Source organism: Bos javanicus, chromosome 18 (assembly GCF_032452875.1).
Source record: "Bos javanicus breed banteng chromosome 18, ARS-OSU_banteng_1.0, whole genome shotgun sequence".
NCBI classification, from domain to species: Eukaryota; Metazoa; Chordata; class Mammalia; order Artiodactyla; family Bovidae; genus Bos; species Bos javanicus.
Window position 1 is genome coordinate 60,602,373 of NC_083885.1, and position 21,548 is coordinate 60,623,920.

The 21,548-nt window shown below is 41.1% G+C and overlaps 1 protein-coding gene, 1 long non-coding RNA gene and 1 pseudogene across 2 annotated transcripts in view; all 3 read right to left on the minus strand.

Moving 5' to 3' along the window:
• Positions 1-21,548, minus strand: part of LOC133230991 (KRAB domain-containing protein 5-like) — a 141,034-nt gene that overhangs the window by 23,328 nt on the left and 96,158 nt on the right. The gene's annotated exons all lie outside the window — the stretch shown is intronic.
• LOC133231008 (uncharacterized) lies at positions 8,795-12,418 on the minus strand. The gene is made up of 2 exons (XR_009731011.1): positions 11,868-12,418; positions 8,795-9,553 (listed from the first exon to the last, which is right to left on the minus strand). It is a non-coding gene; the product is annotated as an uncharacterized LOC133231008 (long non-coding RNA).
• On the minus strand, positions 13,740-21,433 carry LOC133231002 (zinc finger protein 501-like; annotated as a pseudogene).

The window sequence follows — 21,548 nt, forward strand, 5'->3', positions numbered from 1 at the left end:
CTTATGGCTGATTGACAGTGTTGTACAGCAGAAAGGAACACAGCACTGTAACAATGTAGAAGGGTGGGATGGGGAGGGCTGTGGGAGGGAGGTTCAGAAGGGAGGGGACACGGTGTACCTATGGCTGATTCTTGTTCATGTTTGACAGAAAACAACAAAATTCTGTAAAGCAAGTATCCTTCAATGGAAAAATTTTAAAAAGATTAAAAAACTCAAAAACTAAAAATATATACCTTTCAAAAGAAAAGAAAAACTTTCATTTTTACAAAAAATTGTAAAACAATTGCCCAGTGGATACAAATACGCCAGCAAGTGCAGGGGATATGGGGTTGAACCCTGCCCCAGGAATATTCCACATGCTGCAGGGCAACTTAGCCTGTGCACCACAACTACTGAGCCTGTGTGCTGCAACTACTGACACCTAGAGCCGCGCTTCACAGAGGAAGCCACCGCAATGAGAAGCCCATGCACCACACCTAGAGGAAGCCTGCACACAGCAACAGGCAAAAATTTTTTAAACGTTTAAAATATCAGGGACAAAAGAACTCAATCAAAAATTGGACTAAGACCTCATATCTCCAAAGAAGACATTTCGATGGGCAAGAGGCAAATGAAAGACACTCAGCGTCAGTAATTATTAAGAAAAGGAAAACAAAACTACAATGAGGTATCACCTCATTCTAGTCAGAATAACCATTATCAAAATGCCCACTAAGGATATAATAAAGGCTGAAGAGGCTATGGAGATCAGGGAACCTCCTACATGACGGAAGGGAACAGAAGCTGGTGCAGCCGCTAGGGAGGACAGTGTGGCAGTTCCTTAACAAACGCAACCTCCTGACATGTAAGGAAATAAATTCCATGAAAAGTCGACAAAACAAAAAAAAAAAAAAAGAAAAGTCGACAAAACAGATTAGTTGACAACTCTGTAAATTCGTGGTAAATCTGATATTTACCATGCTGATATTCTCACTTTGGATCTATCATTCCAAAATTCTTTAAATAAATATGCACTAAAACTCCTACACTTGCACATTCTATATTAGTTTTCTCACTGCTAATGTATGTACCTTCAGATATTTATATATTGCATTCAATGTATGTCAAAGGCATGAGAAAACAGTTCCTTTAAGCCTAGATGAGAGACATGTGCTGAGAATTTTACATGTGGTAAAATTTTATGAATCTTAGTTCAGAATTTTGCAATCATGTTTTTTAATTGTCCTTCCTGTGACTTTGTTAAATTTATATTTGCTAAAATGATCCCATGGAAAGTCTTAGTTCAACAGAAGAAGAAAGGAAAATTGAAGCTGGTGAGTTTATGAGAGAACTCACAGCAAGCCTTGAGGGACCCTGTGGGAGGTGAAGGCTAGAACCAGGCCCAGACAGTGCCAGTAAGTGGAACTCAGGCTTATAAGTGACCCTGGGTGAAGTGCCCTGGGCTCCGCAGACTGAGGGACCAAGACGAGCAGGATTCTGGTGAGCTCTGTGAGGGTGTCATTGAAGGGGGACCTGTAAAGTAGAACCTGGGGTTGGGCAAGACTGCTGATCACAATCTTAACACTTCATTCATTACAATCAATTGAAACACTAGAAACCATTCACTTTTATTAATAACCATGTATTAATTTCACACAAGGTTGAAATTAAACATTTTACAATCCACAGTATGATCCATGACTAATAGATTAAAAGCACAGAGAAATACTCATTTTTCTGATAAAAGGACGTGAGGATCATTATGTTTATGACTTACAAAACAAAGCCTAGGAAACAGTAAACAAGAAATACACTAATTACATGCCTTTTCTGGAAAGGGTTTCTAATACATTTCTAGGTTATCACAGGTGTCTTTATTTCAACGTTGTCAAGTAATATACTTCACTTATGCTCATATTATAAAGATAAATCAATATTGGAGTGAACTGTGATTGTGTTCTTACAGTTCAAGTGATATTAAGTATTGAAAATTTAGAACCGACTTTTGGAGAAGTTCCCTGGTGGCCCAGTGGCTAAGATCTGCATTCCCAATGCAGGGGATCTGGGTTCAATCCCTGGTCAGGGAACTAGGTCCCACATACTGCAACTAAGATCTGATGCAGCCAAATAAATAAATATTGAACAAAAAACAATAGAACCAACTTCTTTCTTACTTTAATACATGGAAAGATTTCATGATCACTTATATTATGGCAACCTCCCAGGATACTTCATATGAAATACAAACACCTCCAGTTAGATGTTCGTTGTACATTTTACATTACGGTATTGATGAAAGTGAAAGAGGAGAGTGAAAAAGTTGGGTTAAAGCTCAAACTTTATTAGATAACTATGATATTAGAAAACCAATATCAGGGCATCCGGTCCGATCACTTCATGGGAAGTAGACGGGGAAATAGTGGAAACAGTTTTTAAACAGACTTTATTTTTTGGGGCTCCAAAATCTCTGCAGATGGTGACTGTAGCCATGAAATTAAGACACTTAGTCCTTGGAAGGAAAGTTATGATCAACCTAGATAGCATATTCAAAAGCAGAGACATTACTTTGCCAACAAAGGTACGTCTAGTCAAGGCTATGGTTTTTCCAGTGGTCATGTATGGATGTGAGAGTTGGACTGTGAAGAAAGCTGAGCACCGAAGACTTGATGCCTTTGAACTGTGGTGTTGGAGAAGACTCTTGACAGTCCCTTGGACTGCAAGTAGATCCAACCAGTCCATCCTAAAGGAGATCAGTCCTGGGTGTTCATTGGAAGGACTGATGCTAAAGCTGAAACTCCAATACTTTGGCCACCTCATGTGAAGAGTTGACTCACTGGAAAAGATCCTGATGCTGGAAGGGACTGGGGGCAGGAGGAGAAGGGGATGACAGAGGATGAGATGGCTGGATGGCATCACCAATTCGATGGACATGAGTTTGGATAAACTCCGGGTGTTGGTGATGGACAGGGAAGCCTTGCCTGCTGCGGTTCATGGGGTCACAAAGCGTTGGACATGACTGAGTGACTGAACTGAACCGAACTGATCCTTCATCTTCTAATGGAAAATAGATAGAAATGGTTGCAACACAACATAAAAAGGCTAATCTTTGAAGCATTAACCTTCAAAAACTTTTTTTCATTCACACTAGAAACAAAGCATAATATGGATTATTTGAGCATTGAATTACATTCATTTTGTTTTTCAACTAATCTTAAATCAAGTCATTGTAAACAAAGATACATTGCTAATAGGTGTAGCCTTCTAACTGTCAACCTTTATCTCACGATCCTGGCTAATATATCCATTTTCTGGTTTTTAACTATGGATTGCTCTCTACAGTAACTCTCCATCTAGAGAAAATTTAGAAAAGAGGATTGATGAAATACTTTCTAGTATGCAATCTCTGTAATTTATTTCAAGTTGATTTTTGATTAAATAGTTTTCTACATATTTGTTACATTTCCATAGGTTTCTTGTATAAACTCTTGTTTTCTGATGTATGTTTAGGGCAAACATCTTCCATCCCTTATTCCATCACTCACCAGCATGTGTTCGGAGATGTTTAGTGAGATGACCACTATGACTAAAGGCTTTGCCACATTCTGTACATTTATAAGGTTTCTCTCCAGTATGAACTTGCAAATGTGTAGTAAGAATTGAGTTCCGATTAAAGGCTTTGCCACATTCGGTGCATTTATACCGTCTCTCCCCAGTGGATTTGCTGATGTTTAGTAAGACAAGAACTGTTAATAAAGGCCTTGCCACACTCCGTACATTTATAACGTCTGTCCCCCATACGAATTCGGTGATGTTGAGTAAGATTTGAACTTGTAATAAAGGTTTTGCCACATTCTTTACATTTGTATCATTTCTCCCCAGTATGGATTTGATGATGTGCAGTTAAACTTGAACTTTGAATAAAGGTTTGACCACATTCTGTACAATGATAAGGTCTCTCACCAGTATGAATTTGCTGATGTCGAGTAAGATGTGAGCAACGGATAAAGGCTTTGTCACATTCTTTGTATTTATAAGGTTTCTGTCCAGTATGTGTTCACTGATGTTGAGTAAGAGTTGAGTTCTGATTACAGGCTTTGCCTCATTCTGTACATTTATAAGGTTTCTGTCCAGTATGTGTTCACTGATGTTGAGTAAGAGTTGAGTTCTGATTACAGGCTTTGCCTCATTCTGTACATTTATAAGGTTTCTGTCCAGTATGTGTTCACTGATGTTGAGTAAGAGTTGAGTTTTGATTACAAGCTTTGCCTCATTCTGTACATTTATAAGGTTTCTCTCCAGTATGAATTCGCTGATGTTGAGTAAGATGTGAGCAACGGATAAATGCTTTGCTACATTCTGTACACTTGAAAGGTTTCCTTCCTGTATGACAGAGGAAGGTGAGTGAGCTACGCCGCGGCCAACAAGAGGCGTCCTAAGGTCGAGGGTAGGAAGAGGCCAAAAGCGCAGGTACGTAGGGGCGGGGCCGGTGGGGGCGGAGCCTTGCCTCCCCTCACCCCCACTCCTGTCAATTTTGGGTCTGTTGGTCCTTCTGTCCAGCTGTGCTTCCTTTCTCTACCTTTTGATGCCTTTAAATCTCTTTGATTCCTTCTGGAGCAGAGCTGCTTCCTGCTTGTTCTAACTAGTGTTTCAAACAATTAAGGCAAAAGAGAAAAATTTTGAGAGGTGTCTCTATGGGAATCTGAGGTGTTTTCAGCAAGTTGAAAAACGGGGAAAATTCAAAAGCCCTTTGAATTGTGAGTGTGTGAAGATGGGTGTCTCCTCAGTGACGAAAAGTAGAACGTAATCACTTCAGCAGCAGCCGCAACAACAATTAACAGAAGCATTCTGTGTATCAACAGATTCTGGCAGGAGTAACGGTATGTCATTTCTGTGGTTATGTTATAAACAACAATGTGGGTTCCGGTCTCCCTCTTTCTTTCTGGACTCACTTCCTAAGAGAAAAGCCAACTGCCCTGTTGTAAGCAGGTCTCTGGTTACAGTTTCCTCCCAACGGTTCATCTGAGTGATTCAGTTCAGTTCAGTCGCTCAGTCGTGTCCGACTCTTTGGGACCCCATTGAGTCAGTGATGCCACCCAACCATCTCATCCTCTATTGTCCCCTTCTGCTCCTGTCTTCAAGCTTTCCCAGTATCAGGGTCTTTTCTAATGTCACTTATTCACATCAGGTGGCCAAAATATTAGAGTTTCACCTTCAGCAACAGTCCTTTCAATGAATATTCAGGACTGATTTCCTTTACGATGGACTGGTTGGATCTCCTTGCTCTCCAAGTCACTCAGAGTCTTCACCACCACAGTTAAAAAGCATCAGTTCTTCAGTGCTCAGCTTTCTTTATAGCCCAACTCTCCCATCTATACATGACTCCTGGAAAAACCATACCCTTGACTACACGGACATTTGTTGGCAAAATAATATCTGTGCTTTTTCATATGCTGTGTAGGTTGGTCATAACTTTTCTTCCAAGGAATAAACATCTTAAAATTAAATGGCTGCCGTCACCATCTGCAGTGATTTTGCAACCCGAAGAAATAAAGTCTGTCACTGTTTCCATTGTTTCCCGTCTATTTCCCATGAAGTGTTGAGACCAGATGCCATGATCTTAATTTTCTGAATGTTCAGTTTTAAGCGAACTTTTTCACTCTCCTCTTTCAGTTTCATCAAAAGGCTCTTTAACTCTTCTTCACTCTCTGCCCTAAGGGTTGTGTCATCTGCATTTCTGAGATTATTGGTATTTCTACCAGCAATCTTGATTCCAGCTTGTGCTTCATGCAGTCCAGCATTTCTCATGATGTACTCTACATATGAGTTAAATAAACAGGGTGACCCATGCTTAGGGTGGGGCCAAGAGCAATGCCAATAATAGGATCACACAAGAGCTTGCTAGAGCATGAAAGGTGACACACAGAGCACACTCCGTGGAGCATATTTTGCGAGTAGAAATATTCAGTGGCTTCTCTCCCAGTGGGTGTGCCCCAATCCCACCAGCCTCTCACCACAGATCAGAAACACAGCTCAGAAACACATCTGGGGCTCTATTCCACCAACCAGGGAGCAGGTATCACCACAAAGAGGACACTGAAAACCACAGAGCAATTGGGAAGATCCCCTCAGTATCCAGGGCAAGCTCTGGTCATCGTAATCCAATCAAAGCCCAGATCAAGGGGATAAGGGCACAAACCTCTGGACCAACCTCACCCACCAAGTTGCAGACACCAGAAGGAAGACTAACTAGGTTCGTGTAGCCGTCAAAACAGAGATCACAGACAGAAAACTGGACAAAATGAGATGGCAAAGAAATAGGATATAGAGAGCAAAGCAACATCAAACCCTACAAAAACCACTAAATGAAGAGAAAATAGGCAATCTAAAAATTACTTCTTGCTTTTAGTTGTCTTAAGTAGAGACACCAGACGTTTTCACAAATCCTAGGCTCCTGATAATTCTTTAATCCAGTTCTTTTCAAACATGTTTCTGAGAATGTTCTATTAGATGTTTCAATCTAAAAATCATAAATGATAGTGACAGAAAATGAATCAGAAACAGGACACATAAGACAGTGTCTGAGGAAGTGGATTACAAATAAGATAAACTAAATGAAGTGCTAGTTCTTAAGAAATTAAATAAGAAGAGAGCCTTTTAAAAATACTTCCCTGGGTGAAACACAGGGAAGTGTACTCATAGCTCTGTGGAGACCAAAGTGGTATGGAAATCAATAGAATGGGGAAGACTGGAGATCTCTTCAAGGAAATTGATATACCAAGGGAACTTTTCATACAAAGATGGGCACAATAAAGGACAGAAATGGTATGGACCTAACAGAAGTGGAAACTATTAAGAAAAAGGGACAAGAATACAAGGAGAGATATACAAAAAAGATCAAAATGACCAATATAACCAGGATCATGTGATGACTCAGCTAGAGACAGACATCCTGGAGTCTGAAGTCAAGTGGGCCATGGGAAGGATCACTATGAATAAAGCTAGTGGAGATGATAGAATTCCAGTTGAGCTGTTTCAAGTCCTAAAAGATGATGTTGCTCAAGTGCTGCACACAGTATGCCAGCTAATTTGGAAACCTCAGTAGTGGCCACAGGACTGGAAAAGGTCAGTTTTCATTCCAATCCCAAAGAAACACAATGCCAAAGAATGATGAAACTAGCGCACAACTGCACTCATTTCACATACTACAAAAGTAAGGTTCAGAATTCTCCAAGCGTGGCATCAACAGTATGTGAACCGAGAACGTCCAGACATTCAAGCTGGGTTTACAAAAGGCAGAGGAACCAGAGATTAAATTGCCAACATCCATTGAATCATAGAAAAAGCAAGAGAGTTCCAGAAAAAAATCTACTTATACTTTATTGACTACACCATAGCCTTTGACGGTGTGGATCAAAACAAAGTGGAAAACTCTTAACAAGATGGGAATACCAGACCACCTTACCTGCCTCCTCAGAAATCTGTATGCAAGTCAAAAAGAAACAGAACTGGAGATGGAACAATGGACTAGTTCCAAATTGGGAAAGGAATATGTCAAGACTGCCTATTGTCACCCTGCTTATTTAACTTATATGCAGAGTACATCATGCAGGAGCTCTCAGCTCGGTCCCTGGGTTGGGAAGATCTCCTAGAGAAGGGAATGGCTACCTACTCCAGTATTCTGGCCTGAAGAAGTCCATGGATTGTATAGTCCATAGGGTCACAAAGAGTTGGTCAGAACTGAGTGACTTTCAGTTTCACTTTGCATCATGTGAAATGTCAGGCTTGAAGAAACACAAACTGGAATCAAAACAGGGAGAAATATCAATAAACTCAGATATACAGATGACACGACCCTAATTACAGAAAGCAAAGAGGAACTGAAGGGTATCTTGATGAAACTGAAAGAGAGGAGTCAAAAAGTTGGCTTCAATCTCAGCATTTAGAAAACTAAGATCATGGCATCTGGTCCCACCACTTCATGGCAAATAGATGGGAAAACAAATCAAAACAGTGACAGACTTTCTGTTCTTGGGCTTCAAAATCACTGCAGATGTTGACTTCAACCAGGAAAGTAGAAAACGCTTGCTCCTTGGAAGGAAAGCTATGAGCAATGTAGACGGCATACCAAAAAATAGAGACATTCCTTTGCAGACAAATGTCTGTGTACTCAAAGATATGGTTTTTCCAGTAGTCATGTATGGATGTGAGAGTTGAACCATAAAGTAGGCTGAGCATCGAAGAACTGATGCTTTTCAACTGTGGTGTTGGAGAAGACACTTGAGAGTCTCTTAGACTACAAGGAGATCACACCACTCTATTCTAAACGAAATCAATCCTGAATATTCGTTGGAAGGACTGATGCTAAAGCTGAAGCTCCAATACTTTGACCATCTGATGTGAAGAACTGATGCATTGGAAAACATCCTGATGCTGGATAAGACTGAGGGCAGGAGAAGGAAGGGGACGACAGAGGATGAGATGGTTGGATGGCATCACTGACTCGATGAACGTGAGTTTGAGCAGGGTCTGGGAGTTGGTGATGGACACGGAAGCCTGGCATGCTGTAGTCCATGGGGTCCCAAAGAGTTGGACATGACTGAGCGACGGAACTGAACTGACTGATAGGTATAATTGACTCTCTTTGCTATACAGTAGTACAAAATTGTAAAACAGCTGTATTCCAATTAGAATTTTTAAACTAATTTCTTTATATAATCTAGAAATGTTTATAACTTGAATCAAGTATTAATAATATGGTGCAAAATGTGCTAAACATTTTTGCCAGTTCATTTTAAAATTCTATGAGTTAATTGAATACAGTAAATATTTTTGCATTTTAGAATGGGGTAAACACATTTAGTGGGGCAAACACACTTAAGATATTTAATATGAGATCATATAAGGAAAAGAGAAACTTTGAAGTCAACCTGAGATGTGCAGTCTTTCATTTTCGGGAGGTTTTGCTTTCTGTAGTGAAAAAAGCTTTTGAGTTTGAAATTTATTTAGAAGGTCCTTCTAGCTCCCAGTGGATAGGAAGTTATAAATCAGAAAACAAAAACCTGTCCCCAATATTCCTAGAAATTTAGCAGTTTGTCTACCACTTCACTCACACATTTTTGGCTAGAGGTACAAGGAAACCTTAAAAGGACTGTCATACAGTTACTCAAAATGGGCACAGTTTTCCTAGGACCCCCAGGAAATGGAAGAGCAACCAATGAATGCAGTTTCTCACAAGACAAGAGAAGACTTTTAGTTCACACTGCGATGAAGGAAAGTAATCACTGGAGATGAATTTATGAATGATTTAAGAGAGACTAGGGCAGGTGATACATTTCTATGACAGCAGTGGACACAAACCCAGGTTTTCCAAAATCAATTCCACTGAAGATGATCTTCCAAAACCACGTGACGAAGGATGACTTCCTCTAGGTCCTTGGACCTCTTATCTGAGTCATCATCTCCATCCATTCATACATACCTGGGAATATGGCTGTTGCCTCCATTCTCCTTATAGTCCTGGGATCATTCAGTTGCTCCAGAAAGGTAATCAGGTCCAGCTTAGAGCCCACAAGACCTGTTCATCACAAAAAGGAATATTTGTGTTTCAGAGACTCATCAGTGTCCAATCCAATATGTGTTCAGTTGAGACGAGAACACAAGAGACAATGTTAATACAGCCTGGAAAATGATTTCCCCAAATCCTTTATTCAAATCACCTATATAACACTAACAAATACATAACACCAGATCCTGAGATACTGGTTAAGTACTACGAAGGCAAAGTAAGTGTGTAACTGTGAACTTGACCCAGAGGGATGGTATGGGGAGTGAGGTGGGAAGGGGGTTCAGGATGGGGAACACGTGTACACCTGTGGCGGATGCATGTTGATGTATGGGAAAACCAATACAATATTGTAAAGTAAAAATCATAATTTAAAAAAAATCTAAAAAAAAAAAAAACCCAAAAACCAGGTGTGTCTATTTAATACTACAGAGCTTATACAATTACCACTAACCTAGAATGCAGTGATAGGTTCCAGTGAAGGGTGTCAGATTCATGATCTCCAAACAAGAAGATTTAACTTTGGGACCAGGGACCAGGCACCAGGGCTGATCGCTGAAGACCATTTGTGTAGCAGAGTTTTATTAAAGCGAAAAAGGGACAGAGAAGTTTCTGACGTAGACATCAGAAGCGGGTGGAGAGTGCCCCCCTTGCTAGTCTAAGCAAGGGAGCTATATACTTTTTTAATCAGTAATTACAATAAATCAAAAGAATGTCTCAAGGTTGTACAAATTTTACCAGACCCACTCCCACAATCCTAAAGGAAATCAGTTCTGAATATTCATTGGAAGTACTGATGCTGAAACTAAGACTCCAATACTTTGGCAAGCTGATGCGAAGAGCTGACTTATTTCAAAAGACCGTGATGCTGGGAAAGATTGAAGGCAGGAGGAGAAGGGGAAGACAGAGGATGAGATGGTTGGATGGCATCACCGACTCAATGGGTTTGAGTAAACTCCGCGAGTTGGTGATGGACAGGGAGGCTTGGTGTGCTGCAATCCATGAGGTTGCAAATAGACAAGACTGAGCAACTGAACTGAACTGAACCAGACCCTCTCCCATAATATAAATTCTAAGATATCAGGATTAGTCAGAATGTTTTCAGGAAGGAGAAACTGTGCTCAAGCAGGATACATTTTGTTATATAATCCCTAGTACAGAGTTTAAACCGAGTTGTTTGTTGTTTAATCATCAGTTCTGGGCTTAAAGAAAAAGTCCTGTGTCTAAGACTCATAAAGACATAAAAAAGTCATTTTATGTGTCTAAGACCAAGGAATGTAAAGGGAAAAAAGGTATTTGTCTTTTCCTCCTTTAGAATTGCAGACCCCTATCTCCTCCGCGAGAGTCCCAGACCACCCCCCTCCCCCTTCCTCCTCAGGACCCTGGACTTCTTATCAACCTGCCTAGGAATTGACTTTCACAGAAGGAGGCAGAGTACATCAAGGAAGAAAAAGATTACCAGCATAATGAATTATCCTGAAGCCTTTCTTTCCAAATTCATACATACCCATTTCCCTTAGAAAGGAGAGATTTCAAACTATTGTGGGAATCAAAAATTTTCAGAAACATTCTAGAAATGATGGAACCAAAACCCAGTAGATAGATAAGGGATTCTGGAAGGAAGCTGTCATCATCTAAGCAGGCCAGCTTCCTATAGTTCTCTAACATCAAGTCCCTGTACAATGCCCATTGAAAATTTTGTGAAAAACTCTGGACCACTGAGTTGAGTCACTGGGCTTCCCAGCTGGCTCAGTGGTAAAGAAGCTGCATGCCAGTGCTGGAGATGTATCTTCAGTCTCAGGGTGGAGAGAATCCCAGGGAGGAGGAAATGGCAACCCACTGCAGAATTCTTGCCCGGAAAATCCCATGGACAGAAGAGAGTTGATTCTGTGTATAATGCCACTTTCAAACTCTGTTCTAAATATCTAAATTGCATGCAGGTGCTGTCATTACTGCATTTCCCAACGTCCCTAAAATCCCAACACCAAACCACATCCCAGTGGGAGTAAGGATAGGAGTGACTCCAAATGCTGATCTCTCACAAAAAGAATATTTTCAACAGTTGAAAGTCGCTGATTGACGTTGAGAATTCATCATTCTCCATAGAAAGCGAGAATGCAGACAATGGAGCAAAAGCTCTGGGACAGCAGGAAATAGTCTAAAGGGCTGGTCTGCACTATCATAATATGAAATAGGAAAAAATAAGATGATAATAAATGCCCAGGAAGAAAAATTAGGAGCAGAGAGCTAAAGGCTTGCATATTCTCATTTGGGCATTTTAGGAGGAAAAGCAGACACAGCCCGAGACCCAGGACAGGATATTTACCTGAGAAGCTGCCATTTCCTTCTCTTCTTCCTCCTGCTCTGTCTTCTCTGGGGATATTACGTGGCAAACGCACTTCTGAGTTTTGAGAAAATACCTTGGAGGGCATCAACACAACTTTATATTCTGCAACCACCGCTCCTACAAACAAAAGGATTTTGAAAAGCTGAGAATACCGACCTCTCCTGTCCTCTGTCTCAGGAGAGATTCAGGAACAATCAATTTCTACCTGGAGATCAGCCTGTGAACTCATTTCTTGATTGTTCTCTCCCCATAGAGAGCTCCTAACACTCCACTCACACAGATGATGTGAGCTGACTGACTTCCTCCGTCCAAACCCAGCTCGACCAACCCTGCTGCCTCTCCTCAGACTGACTCCGGGGCTCAGCTCTCAGATGGGCCAGATGGACCAGGAGCCACGTCCTTAACCCGGGCCACTGCTTAGAATCTCCTGGAACACGTCCTACAAACCACACTGATACTCCCACAGGACCACACAGAACTCTGTTGGGAGGGCATCAGTGAGGTCATTTCTGAAACGGGTCACGTAATCCTGATGGAGGGGACGATTTAGGGCAGGAAATTCTGAGAGAGGTTAAAGCTTGAATCAGGCAGAGAAAACAGGAGTACTTGCAGTTCAGCTTTTACACTTTACCCTGAGTGAAGTGCTTCAGGCTCTCCAGGCTGAGTGTGGGTTAATTCACTTAAACCAAGTCAAGGATTCTGGTGAGCACTGTGAGGGTGTTGAAAGGTTGCTGTTCAGCCAAAAAAGACCCCTGGATTCTTGGCCTCCTGAGGAGAAGAATTCAATCTGGGGCCAGAGATGAGGCTTGATCGCTCAGAGCTTTTGTGTAATAAAGTTTTATTAAAGTATAAAAGAGATAGAGAAAGCTTCTGACATAGACTTCAGAAGGGGGCAGAAAGAGTGCCCCCTCGCTAGTGTTAGCAAAGGAGTTACATACTTTTATTTAGTTATTCCAGTGAATCGAAAGACTGTCTGGAGGTTGTAAAGACCTCACTAGACCCACTCCCATAATTTACATTTTAAGACAACAAAATTAGCCAGAAAGTGTTTCTCCAGAGGGTGTCCTCAAGCAGGATAAAACTACATTTGTCCTTTCTTCCTCCTTGAGAATTCCAGACCCCTCTCTCCTTGGGGACCCCTGGACTTATCAACCTGCCTAGAAATTGACTCTCTCAGTGTGATTGAACGGGGGTCTGTGGATAGACCCTGAGGTCCAGCAAGACTGCTGGTCTCAAGGAAGGGGTTCATCTAGTGCATGTGCTCACAAGACTGGCTGGTGTGAGCTCAAGGACCTGCAGGCTGCCTGATCCCCAGACAGATGCTGAGGCAGCAACATCATGGAGCAGTTTAGGGAAACTGTCAACAATACTCTGTATCATCTTTCTTACTAGAATCATCCCAGTGTCTAAGTAGTTACAAAATGAAAGACGAGATACAACCTAGAAATGATGGAATGTACATGAAGTTATGAGAAGTTTAAATCCAGTGAGTAAACTAATTTCCCCATATGCCATCCTTGTGTGTGTTACCGAACAGTTAATTGCGGTCTCTTCACTACAACCTTAAATAAGGTGGGCGAGGTTGCTGTTGGTGGTGAGTTAACATTCCATTCATTACAACAACTGAAACAATAAAAGCCATTCACTTTTATGAATAACCATGTATTAAATTTCACACATAGTTGAAATAAAACCTTTTACAATCCGCGGTATGATCCATGATTAAATACAGATCAAAAGAATGGAGAAAGATATTCATTTTTTGATATAATGATGTGAGATTTCTGATTTCCATGCCTTACCAAACAAAGACTAGGAAGCACTTATCAAGCATGATATGCACCAATTCCATGCCTTTTCCAGGAAGGGTTTATTACTTTTCTAGGTTATTGCTGTCTTGATTTCAACACTGTCAAGTAATAATCATGACTTGTGTTGATATTATAAAGATACATCAATATTGCAGTGAACTGTCATTGTGTTCTTCTTACAAAGGAAGGATATTACTATTGAAACATTACAACGAACTTCTGTCTTACTTTAACACACGGAAAGATTAAATGATCACTTACTTCATGGCAACCTCCAGATATTTCACGTCAACGATAAACACCTCTATTTAAATGCTCATTGTCCATTTTCATTTATGCTATCCTCAGTCTTCTAATGGAGATTAGACAGAAATGGTTGCAACACAATATAAAAAGGCTAATCTTTAATAAGTCATCAAAAACCTATGTTTGCAAACACACTAGTAAGAAAGCATAACGTGGATTATTTGAGTGGTGAATTACATTCACTCCAAATAACCTCACATCACATCATTATTAACAAGCATATATACATTGCTAAGAACTGTAATGTTCTAACCATCAACCTTCATCTCACGATTCATGCTAAAATATCCATTTTCCATCAGTTTTAACTATGGAGTGCTCCCTGCAGTCATTCTCCTTCAGAGAAACTTCTGAAAACAAAATTGATGAAATGCCTTCTAGTACGCATATTTTGGAGAAGGCGATGGCACCCCACTCCAGTACTCTTGCCTGGAAAATCCCATGGATGGAGGAGCCTGCTGGGCTGCCATCCTTGGGGTCGAAAAGAGTCGGACACGACTGAGCTACTTCACTTTTCACTTTCATGCATTGCGAAGGAAATGGCAACCCACTGCAGTGTTCTTGCCTGGAGAATCCCAGGGACGGGGGAGTCTGGTGGGCTGCTGTCTATGGGGTCACACAGAGTCAGACACGACTGTAGCAACTTAGCAGCAGGAGCACGCATCTTTACTTCGATTTAACTTTAGATTAAATACCTTTCTATATATTTGTTACATCATTTCCATTGGTTTCTTATATAAACACTTGTGTTTTCTGATGCATGTTTAGGGCAAACCTCTTCTATCACTTGTTCCATTACTAGGGCTTCTCTCAAGTGTGTGTTCTCAGATGTTTAGTGAGATTACTACAATGACCAAAGGCTTTGTCACATTCTGTACATTTATAAGGTCTCTCTCCAGTATGAATTCGCTGATGTTGAGTAAGATGTGAGCACTGAATAAAGGCTTTATTACATTCTTTACATTTATAACGTCTCTCCCCAGAATGAATTAGCTGATGTCAAGTAAGAAGTGAGGGACGATGAAAGGCTTTGTTACATTCTTTACATTTATAAGGTTTCTCTCCAGTATGAACTCGCAAATGTGTAGTAAGAATTGAATTCCGATTAAAGGTTTTGCCACATTCTTTACATTTATAAGGTCTCTCTCCAGTATGAATTTGCTGATGTTCAATAAGATGTGAGCCACGGATAAAAGCTTTGTTACATTCTGTACATTTATAAGGCTTCTCTCCAGTATGAATTCACTGATGATAGGTTAGCTGTGAGTAGCAGATAAAGGCTTTGCTACATTCTGTACATTTGTAAGGCTTCTCTCCCGTATGAATTCGCCAATGTTGAATAAGATTTGAGTTGTGATTAAAGGCTTTGCCACATTCTGTACATTTATAAGGTTTCTCTCCAGCGTCAATTCTCTGATGTTTAGTAAGAAGTGAGCTATGGTTAAATGCCTTGGTACATTCTGTACATTTGAAAGGTTTCCTTCCTGAATGAATTTTCTTACGTCTACTTAGATGGCATGAGTTACTAAATACTTTCCCACATATCTTACACTTGTTTTCTTTCTGTGGATTCTGCTGTTGAATAAGTTCTGAAGACTGATTAGAAACCTTCCCATATTCAGTACAAGTCCTCTCTTCAGTACAAGTACTCTTATATACAGAAAAACCTGACATTTGATCAAAGGTATTTCTACATTTATTACTTTTAGAACCCTTGTTTGATGATTCGGAACCCTGATGTTTCAAAAGGTTTGAGTCTCCTTCAACCCTATACTCATTTTCATTGCCTGAATACCTTCTCAGTCCACCATTAATACTCTTGCAATTATTGGAGCTGGAGCTGTTACTTAAGGTCTGACTCATTTTATTACATATGGAAAGTTATTGTGTATTGACCATATCACAATATTTATTGAACAATGATGGCTGGATTATGTCTCCTCCATTATTATCAACATTATATATCATGGAATGGAGAGAAAATATCTGTCAGGGGAAGAAAAATGACTCTCTGCTCACGGATCTCTCAAATTGATTAGATAGTGAATTTTCCCACTCATTGTTAAATTTTACATGTTCAGACATCCTTGAATGTATGTTTAGTCGAAGCCCACGTTCACAATTGTCTGAATGAGGATTTGCAGTAGAGACTAAATTACCTTCCATATTTTCCACATGTCCCTTCAGAGAATATGTAGGTTTCAAAAAAGGATGGAAATCTTTTCTTAAACTCTTACACTTCTCGGCAGATATTGAAGATTGAAGTTGGTGTTTTTCCCAATTTAACTCACGTTGCTCATTGCTTTTGGCAGTAATGTTAGCATTATGTGTAACTGTCTCCATTTCTTTATTTCCATAAAAACATCCTCTCTGTCTTTCATATACCCTTGTATATTCCTAGTCTTTCATTAAATTTAAGTTTCTGAGGTGAAATATTTGATATATTCCTAGGATTGCTTTTGGGAATACATCCTCTAACGCTGGATTCTTTGGCATCAAATCCTGGGTGTCTTGTGGAGACATAGCTGAAAGATACCAATAACAAGTAATTTTCCCTGCTATTCTCAGTGAATATCTTTAAAGATTTAAAGAAAATTGATGACCATTAGCTAGTTTAAAAATAAAATAGAGACCGAAGGATCAAGATGCCAGAGGCTTTGGCAGATCCGGAGTGCATCTCTCTCTCCACAAATGAATGAGAAATGGAACAATTCTCTCGGAGCCCAGCTGAACAGTAGCAGAGGCCCTTGGATATCTGAAAGGACAAGAAAGATTCCTGCTGAGCCAGGTAGGACAAAAGTAAGAAGAAGGAAAAGGAAGAGGAGAGGAAGTGGGTTGGGGCCTGTAACCCTCCCGGGAGATGAAAGTGAGGAGATGTCTCCATATCCGGGGAAGACTCTCACTGGGGGAGCTCAGTTTGGACAGAAGGCAAGCCTCATTCTCTGTGCAAAGAAAACATGGCAACCAGCATGCGGCAGCAGGACAGAGTGAGACCTGCACACAGGGTGCTGACCCCAGCCCTGCCCACCCAGCCTTAGAGGCATGTCCAGCAATGCAGTCAAGGGCTGGGTGCTGAAATGTGGGGTTTGTAGAGCGGACCGAGGCAGAGGACTACTGTTGGCTATGAGGAAACATCCTGAAGGGATGGCCATGACGGAGGAGCTCTGCAAACAAGATGCTTGTGGTGAAGCCTGAACCACCATAGAGCAGAATGCCATTGGTGAGTGACGCCCAAACAAGAAGCCCACGCATCCCTTGTCCCTTGTGCCGGCTTCTGCTCTCCAAGGACTATGAAGAACTCCACCCACGTAGGACTTTTGAGCCCCCATACACGGCCTCCCCCATCCATCTCCTCCACAATCAGCAGAATCCTGTGCTCGGGGGCAGCTTCAGGAGAAGACACTTGTGAGTTGGCCACACGCACAGATGGAGCTGAAAGCACAGGTGAAACCCAGGGATAAAGAAGAAACCTGAAACCTCTCCTTGGAGCAACACAAGCCATGGGCTTACACCCACAACCGGCCTTGTAACCTCAGCCCCTACAGAGCATCTGAATCAACAACCAGGGCTCTCCCAGTCATGGCAGGTGTAGCTTTAGCAGCTGTAGACTTTGTGGGCTTCTACACAAGGGGGCTGGGCCAGGACAGAGCCAGAGGTGCCCCGTAGCACCACAGCGGATTCAGCTGCACACCCAAGGCAATCCCAGGACCTGACTTCACTGAATCTGTGCTGGTGACCTTGCAAAAAAACATCTGAGAGCCACCAGGGCCATGTGCCATCATGCCCATGGTTAAGGTGGTCTAAGTGCAGTGCCAACACTCCATATCACGAGAGCCTGCAGAACGCATGAGAGGGGACACCAGAGCACACCCTGAGGTGAACACTCCTAGAGGAGTAATACTCAGTGACTTCTCTCCCAGTGGGTGTGCTCCAATCCCACCTGCCTGGCACCACAGATCAGATTCACAGCGAAGACTCAGATCTGGGGGCTCTATTACCCCACGCAGGGAGCAGGCACCACCAGAGACAGGGCAGTAACAACCACAGAACAAGGGGGAAACAGCCCTGAATATCCCCAGCAGGTTCTGGTCACAGTTAACAGCAATCAAAGCACAGATCAAGGGAGGAAAAGGGTACAAACCCCTGGACCAACCTCACCCACCAAGGTGCAGATACCAAAAGGAAGATTAACTAGGTTTCTGCACCCTTCACAACAGAGACCACAAACAGAACGCTGGACAAAATGAGATGGAAAAGAAATAGGTTATAGGGGAAGAAACAAGATAAAAACCTCCAAGGACCACTGAGTTAAGAGGTGATAGGCAATCTGATGATTACTTCTTGCTTTTAGTCATCTTAAGTGGAGACACCAAACACTTTCACAAATCCTAGGTGCCTAGTAATTCTTTAATGTACTTCTTGCCACACATGTTTCTGAGAATGTTCTATTCGGTCTTTCGATCTAAAAATCATAAATGATAGTGACAGAGAACTAGTCAGAAACTGAGGACACATAAGACAGTGTCCAAGGAAGCTGAATAGAAATAAGATAAACTTAATATAGTACTAGTTTTAAGAAATTAAATAAGAAGAGAGACTTTAAAACTATGATTGAAAGAGGGAATTCTACTCATTGCTCTGTGGAGACCTAAATGGGAAGGAAATCAATAGGATGGTAAACACTAGAGATCGCCTTATGAAAATTAGAGGTACTGGGAATATTTCATGCAAAGATGGGAACAATAAAGGACAGAAACGGGATGGACCTAAAAGAAGTAGAAGATATTAAGAGAAGTTGGAAAGAATACATGGAATAAGTATACAAAAAAGATCTTAAGGACCAAGATAACCACGATGGTGTGATCACTCACCTAGTAACAGATATCCCGGCATCAAAAGTCAAGTCAGCCTTAGAAGGCATGACGACCAACAAAGCTGATGGAACTCCAGCTGAGCTATTTCAAGTCCTAAAAGATGATAATGCTAAAGTTCTGCAACTCGATAGGCTGGCAAATTTGGAAAACTCAGCAGTGGCCTCAGGATGGGAAAAGGTCAGTTTTCATTCCAATCACAAAGAAAGGCAGTGCCAAAGAACGCTCAAACTACTACACAATTTCCCTCATTTCAAACAATAGCAAAGGCTCAAAATTCTCCAAGCGACGTTTTATCAGTACGTGAACCGACAGCTTCCAGATGTTCAAGCTGGATTTAGAAATGGCAGAGGAATCAGAGATCAAATTGCCAACATCCCTTGGATCATAGAAAAAGCTAGAGAGCTCTGGAAAAACAACTACATCTGCTTTATTCACTACACCACAGCCTTTGATTTGTGAATCACAAGAAACTGTGGAAAATTCTTAAAGAGATGGGAACACCAGACTACCTTACCTGTCTGCTGAGAAATCTGTATGCATGTCAAGAAGCAACAGTGAGAACTGTTGACAGTGTTGACTGTGACAACGGACTGATTCCAAGTTGGGAGAGGAGCACATCATTTGTCACCCTGCTTATTTAACTTATATGCACAGTACTTCACGCGACATACCGGGTTGGATGAAGCACAAATTGGAATCAAGATTTCAGGGAGAAACATCCATAATCTCAGATACACAGATGACACCACCACCACCTTACAGCCGAAACCAAAGAGGAACTGAGGAGTCTCTTGATGAAACTGAAAGAAGAGGCTGAAAAAGCTGGTTGAAACTCAACATTCAAAAAACGAAGATCATGGCACCGGTCAGTCATTTCATGGCAAACAAGGGGAGAAACAGTGGAAACAGTGAGAGACTTGGTTTTGGACTTCGAAAATCACTGCAGATGGTGACTACAGCCATGTAAGTAAAAGACACTTGCTTCTTGGAAGAAAAGCTATGACCAACCTAGGCAGCATATTAAAAAGCAGAGACATTACTTTGCTGATAAAGGTCCATCTAGTCAAAGCTATGGTTTTTCCAGTAGTCATATATGGATGTGAGAGTTAGACCATGAAAAAGCTGAATGCCGAAGAATTGATGCTTTTGAGCTGTGGTGTTGGAGACGACTTTTGAGAGTCCCCTGGACTGCAAGAAGATCACACCACTCCATCCTAAAGGAAATCAGTCCTCAATATTCATTGGAAGGACATGGTGAAGGTAAAGCTCCGATACTTTGGCCACTTGATGCAAAGAACTGATGCACTGAGAAAGACCCTTATGCTGGGAAAGATTGAAGATGAGAGGAGAAGCAGACGACAGAGGGTGAGATGATTGCATGGCATCACTGACTCGATGGACATGAGTTTGAGCAGGCTCTGGGACTTGGTGATGGACAGGGAAGCCTGGCTTGCTGGAGACCATGGATCGCAGACTCAAACTTGACTGAGCAACTGAACTGAACCAACTGATATTTGTAATTAATTCTCTTTGCTGTATAGGAGTACAAAATTGGAAAACAGCTATATTCCAATTAGAACTTTTAATAAAGATTTCTTTATATAATCTAAAAATTGTCATAGTTTAAATCAACCATTAATAATATAGTGGAAAATGTGCTAAGATTTTATGTCCATTTATTTTAAAATTCTATGAGGTAATAGAATATAATAAGTATTTTAGCATGTTAGAATTGGGGCAAATACACTAAAGATATTTAGTATGAGATCATATAAGGTAAAGAGAAACTTTCAAGTCAACCTGAGATGTGCATTGTTTCATTTTCACCAGGTTTTGCTTTCTGCAATGAAAACTTACTTGAATTTGAAATTTATTTAGAAGGTCCTATGTGTCGCTCCCAGTGGATAGGAAATTATAAATCAGAGAACAAAAACCCATCCCTAATAATCCTAGATGTTTGGCAGTTTGTCTACCACTTCACTCACACATTTCTGTCTAGAGGTAGAAGGAAACATTAAAAGGACTGTCACACAGCTACTCAGAAATGGGCAGAGTTTTCCTAGAGCCCTCAGAAATGGAAGAGCAACGAATGAATGAAGTTTGTCACAAGGCACGAGGAGACTTTTAGTTCACACTGTGATGGAGAATGGAGATTAATGGAGAAATAACTCCAGAAAGAATTAAGGGATGGAGCCAAAGCAAAAAGAATACCCAGCTGTGGATGTGACTGGTGATAGAAGCAAGGTCCGATACTGTAAAGAGCAATATTGCATATGAACCTGGAATGTAAGGTCCATGAATCAAGGCAAATTGGAAGTGGTCAAACAAGAGATGGCAAGAGTGAATGTTGACATTCTAGGAATCAGCGAACTGAAATAGACTGGAATGGGTGAATTTAACTCAGATGACCATTATATCTACTACTGTGGGCACAAATCCCTCAGAAGAAATGGAATGGCCATCATGGTCAACAAAAGAGTCCGAAATGCAGTACTTGGATTCAATCTCAAAAACGACAGAATGATCTCTGTTCGTTTCCAAGGCAAACCATTCAATATCACAGTAATCCGTCTATGCCCCAACCAGTAATGCTGAAGAAGCTGAAGTTGAACGGTTCTATGAAGACCTACAAGACTTTTTAGAACTAACACCCCAAAAAGATGTCCTTT